The sequence below is a fragment of the Lathyrus oleraceus genome, chromosome 6 (assembly GCF_024323335.1).
Source record: "Lathyrus oleraceus cultivar Zhongwan6 chromosome 6, CAAS_Psat_ZW6_1.0, whole genome shotgun sequence".
In the NCBI taxonomy this organism is placed as follows: Eukaryota; Viridiplantae; Streptophyta; class Magnoliopsida; order Fabales; family Fabaceae; genus Lathyrus; species Lathyrus oleraceus.
This window is the reverse complement of record NC_066584.1, coordinates 63,170,905-63,176,923: the sequence shown is the minus strand read 5'-3', so window position 1 is coordinate 63,176,923 and position 6,019 is coordinate 63,170,905.

The following is a 6,019-nucleotide window of genomic DNA, read 5'->3' as shown; positions in this document are numbered from 1 at the left end:
ACACTCTGCTAGGGGAGCTGCCCCACAATGATGTCCGAAACAGCAAACTTGCTGGGAACGCCCTACGGTAAGGCTCAAACAAACCTATACTGGAGATGCCCCATAATAGGGCTAACAGGGGTTTGGAGGAAGAACGTGTACTGTCGGGAACATGAAGATGAACAACTTCAAACAACACTGCATCGGGCAACTTCACTGAGGAGAGACCATACGAGGTTCTGCAGGACAAAGATACAGTCATGCTCGAGATACGAACAATTGTCTTACCTGTTAGTAATCATACCACCCTCGGGAGAGCACTGTGGGTCTCCTAAGTATTCTTCCATCATCGTGAAGGTTCGCTTTGTTTAAGAACAATTTTTTTTTGAAAATTTTTGTTTATTTTGAAAACAATGATACTTTATCAATTAAAACATGCAAAATATTTGTTGAGTTGAAAACAAATAAGAGTGCAAATAATGGGATAAAAGCTCAAATTGATGTGATGGAATGGTAGTCTGCAAAGGGCAAGACTCCATAGATCTGTACAAGTTTGAAATCGGTGATATATATTGGAGAGGGCTACATTGAACATAATAACCTTTCCTCTACCATTCTGAATTTTCGATGTATTCAAAGCTTCAGTCGACGACGGATCGAGAATCCCTGACGGATGACAGATGTACAGCACAGTCTTGTCAAGATGCAGTTACTTGCCAAATCCCTAATTTTTGCCTAGATTGCCCCAGTGTGAGGTGTTCAATCTAGCGGGATGCAAATTCTCTTTTTTTTCAATGTCTCTAACTTTTGCCTGGATTGCCCTTTCGGGTTTTCAATCCACCGAGACGCTCCTTTTTGCCTAAGTCGCCCTTTGGGGTGTTCAACTTAGCGAGCTGTTTGCTTTTTTGTTTTAGGCGAAGTATTTCTTGACTGCATCAGAATTCACAGGACGAGTGAACTTCCATCCATTGTTGTAAGTGTCAAAACATTGCCTGAAGAGGCTGGACGTTCATAGCTTGGAGTTCACTTGCCCCTGGAATCGGGCACGAAAGACAAGACTTTCTTGAGCACAAGGTCCCTCGGAACACACGAGGCTTAACCTTCTCGTTGAATGTTTTTTTTTTCTCTGCTGATATAACTTGACCATGACACATGGCAGTTGATCTCTTCGTTTCGATCGAATTCAGCATCAGTCAACTTGGGACTTTGAGGGTGCTATCTTTCTTTTGTTTTGTTTTTTTTTTTTGATTTTGCTTTTGATTTCGCTTTCTTTTGATTTTATTTTTTTTTGATTTTGATTGATTTCTTTTTTTTGATTTTGCACCCTTCTCTTTCTTTTTTTTTTCTTTTTCTCTCTTTCTTTTTGATAAATGCCCCAGTTGGCTGTTCTGCTGATTCTCGAGATGCAGCTGAGTGATCTTCTTTTCTTGCTCAAGAAGTTGGGAAATCTCGTCAGGAATCCCTTCAACATCATCTTCGTCCGCTTCGAATACAGGGAATTCAAAATTGGGAGATGACGTCCGATCATTACGTTCAATGGGTTTGAGAAACAACCTGCATAAAGATTTTGATATGAAAAGCTCTTTGAAAAACAAACAAGACAATCGTTATGCAGATGAAAAGATTGCTTTTATTCTTTTTTAAAGGTTTTTTGTGATCACCAATTTCATGCAAAAAGCGAAAAGGGAAAACAATTGGTAAAACAAATGTTTTAACATGAATTTATTTGAATGAAAATATCATTGCACAAAATGTTGCCAACAATGCCATCACTTCTCCTTTTGGCATGGGAGAAGGGTTTTTGAACAAAGTGATTATTACAAAGACTTATGAACAGCTGTAGGATAGCCCACAGTGACCCAATTGTGATAGATCCCATCGGGGACGACAACTGTCAGTATTTCTTGCATCAGCAGCTTCTGCTTTCCGAACAACCCTTCTGAAGAAAAGTCGGTGCCAGCCCAGGACTTGTTATCTTCAAATTTGATTAGCATTGGGACCTAAGTCCTCCAAGATCAGAATACCTGACCTCACAAGGTCTTGAACCTTCATCTTCAACTGGAAACAACTATCCACGTCATGACCAGGAGCACCCGAATGATACACACAATGCTGTTCAGGTCTATACCACCACCGAGGGTTGACGGGTATAGCCGGCGGGTCTCTGGGAGTAATCAAGTTCCGCTCTATCAGAGTGGGATACAGTTCGGCGTAGGACGTGGGGATTGGATCAAAAATGGTCTTCTTCCTCTCGTTACTTGTACCAGCTTGATTACCATCGTGAGGCTGGGAAGCCTGCTGCTGAGGACGATGTTGCTGACGCTGATGCTGCCGAGCTGGTTTTCTCTGTTGCTGTTGAGGTTGAGTTGCTGGAATAGTCACAGCAGCAGCCTGACGATACTGTCCTCTGTTCGCACTCCTCCGACGGTGCACATCATTTGTTTCAATCTCTCCCCTTTTGGGTGCCCCAGAGAATGGCTTCTTAGAACCGGAAGAACTTGAAGAGCCAGGATGGCGAAACGGAGCACCGGTTGCTCTGACATCAACAGTCTCTACAGCAAGAGGCTGTTCACTGATTCTGATCCCCTTCAATTCATCACTCACGGCACAATCATCGACGAGAATAGCGACAACAGCATTCTCATGAACGGGTACATCCACTGGTGGAGTACGGCGGACTGGTGGAATCACGGCTTCCAGTCTCTGGGCTAAGGCACGCAGCTCCTCTTGCCCCTGAACGACCCCTTGCATCGTTGTCATGAACTGGGCCATGTTTGCCCTCATCTCAGCCAACTCGGCTTGTACTTGATCCATATTTCGTTGATGGTTGAGTCTCGTTGAGGTGCGGACGGTGATCAACAATCCTGTCTCAGTCGGGAACCAAAGCGAGGAGTCTTTCCAAACATGTCTGCAATGCAAGGATGTGTATGTGCATGATATGCATGATGCGGATGCGGATGCTATTTTATCATGAATGATCCTGAAAAGGATATGCGTATGCGAATTAACTTTTTTCATGCATTACTATTTTTTTGAAAATAAATATGCTATGATGCAAATGATGGAGCCAAGACTGGCAGGAACTGGCATCTGAAGAACCATCTGAAACCCCAAAGTCAATCTGATCAACTGGCATCTGAACCCATGTCTGGAGAACTGAGTCACCATAAATCCGACTTGTGGAGTTCCGAAATAAACGGAACTGGAGATTGCATTACTATCATCACAGGATCATCCACTGAACGGATGACAGCCAGCTCCTCTGAACAGGTACTCTTAAATTCAACCCGGGGATCCGAAATAAACGGAACCCGCTGATAAACCACGGACAGAACTCCGGCGTCCCAGAAATAAATGTCCATAATTCACAGTCACCGTCAGTACCGAGAGTCACCAACTGTACCTGTTAAAATGATCAATCCCCCCCACTCACGGGTGTAGTCTAGGCCAGGGTAAAGGCTGAGAGAAACGCAGCATAAATAACCTTTCGTAGAAATACTAGCATATACACACCCGAAGTATGTAACGACAGTATCCCACCAGGGTCTGAACTGCTCGTGATATCAATGTTCCGCTAAGTGGCGCCATACCACCCGCTTCCCATGAATCACTCTATTCCTAATCATCCTAGATTTTCACTCATGGTCTGGGTATTGGACCTTTTACCTCAACTGACTCCCCCCACACAGAGAAAACAGACAGCCAGCCAGTAATGAATAATGAATATAAAATGCAAACATCAATGCACACAATCAATGCAAACAATAAATGTACATATATACAATGAATGCAATAAAATACAATAAGCAGAAAGCAACCAAAACCCTAATCCTAGAGAGCGCTAGGAGAGACTCGCTCAGAGAAGATGGACCAGCACAGGTCAACTTCTCTACCTCCCCAGCAGAGTCGCCAGCTGTCGCATTACGCGAAAAACCGGCGGGAAAAGAAAGAAACAACAGAGCCGCCACCGTGCGTTATTTATCCCAAAAGAGGGAAAGGAAACGCTCGAAGTAAACCTGGGAAAGAACATGGTCTCGCGACCAAAGAGAATGGGTTCGGGAGTCGGTTATGCGAAGGGAAGGTGTTAGGCACCCTACGCATCCGTAGTACTCTACGGGATCCACGCACAAAAGGAAAGAATATGGTTGCTAAACACTGCTCAAACACACACACACTGGCTGAAAGAGACAACAAAGACTGACTGAAACTGACTCGGCAGGATATCGCATCCTGGGCCTACTTAGTCTATCAGGCATAGACATCAGAGTCGAAGTAGTTCGGACTGGGGAAACGACACATGCTCGCTAGGATATCGCATCCTATGCATACGTATCTCCTCGGACGAGAGAAGAATCAGAGCATTCGTAGCTCGGCTGACACGCACACAAACAAACACAAACACAGGCAAACGTGGAGCCTGAATGCCAATCGCTGGACTTACATCAGCATCCGAACCAAAACACACGCACGCGGGAACCCAAATGCCACTCGATGGACTTACATCGGCTTCCAAGCAGAACACACACAAGGGTGGTTAAGACACAAAGGGTTGAAAAAGAAAAAGGGCGAACAAACAGACTAAAAGGGAGACTAGAGCTCGAGCCTAATAGTTGCCAAACACACACAAAAAGAAAAAAGGGGCGCCCGGAGAGATCAGCTCAATCTCCTGCCTACATACTTCATCTGGTATGAAGATCAGGGCGATGTAGTTCCCCTACGCAGGGACAAAGGATCTAGCCTAACCAGATAACAGAGGGAGACACAACTCTAGGGAGACTACGACTCGAGCCTAGATGTTGTCATGCAAAGTCAACCCTAAGTTAAGGTTTCTAGCTAAATGGCACAAGGGCCGACCTATCCTAAACATGACTTGCACAGGAAGCAAGGGTCTCGATTGCAACTAGGGCAAGAGAAAGGGGAGGTCTCAATCGCAACGAGGGCGAGAGAAAAGAGTTAGTGTTAGCGGTTAGTCAAACTCGACAAGACATCGCATCTCGTGCCTACGTATCTCATCTGGACATGAGAATCAGAGTTGCCGTAGTTCGGCCGAACAACTCTAAGCATGGCTCACACAAGTAGTAAGCCACACAGACTTGACTTGCACAGGAAGCAAGTCAAGCACAACCTACCTTGCACAAGGGCAAGTCTAAGCTACACCTAAAGAGGCAAAGCAAACAGGCAATCACAATCACATACAGCATGAAATAAACACACCAACAAAGGGGGCTCAAACATCAAGGGTTAGGCACTAGGGCCAACTGGAATAGGGTAAGTGTGCTCTTAACCTTGCCATTGAGAGGCTAAGGTGAAGCAGATGAATAGGAGATGAGGGGTGTGCCTCATTGCTTCTATCCCTAATCAGGGAGAGCATCAAATAATAGAAAGTGGGGGAGTTCAGAAAGATGGAACTCTTTCCCCATTATTGACTCGATTAGATCTTGGGTTTTTATCTCAATGCTTCAACCATGTGATGGGAGCAATGAGATGACTCACTGAATAGTGGGGGATAGATTACTTATCCCTACCTTCCACCAATTGCCTTATTTGAAGGACTTTTCCTGCTTGGGACAATTTTAAACACACACAAGCATTGCCTCTTAAGGAGGACGTCAGACAGTTTGCCCGGTCAAATAACAGACCGGGTCTCCAGACTACATGAAGAAGAAATGTTTATACCTCAAAGCAATTGCTAAAAAGCAAAGCAAGCAACTAAAGCAACTAAAGGGTACTTGGTTGTGAAGAAAAATGTGAAACAGGGTTGTTTAGATGTTTTCAGCTCGAACCAGATGCCCACACAGCTACAGGATGATGGATATTTGAGGCTATTTGGCTTAATGATACTTGGAACTCTTCAAAGCTCTAACTGCCATTGTTGGATCTTGGAAATAGCAGAGCATGAAGATGGCAGTGCAGACGAGATTTGATGCTGCAAATCACTTCCAAATGGAGTCCAGATGAAGAAATAATGAAGGTGGTTCAAGGGTTTTTGGTGGTTTGTGCAGAAAAATCTCAAATGCAAAAAATGCAAAATGTGAAGGTG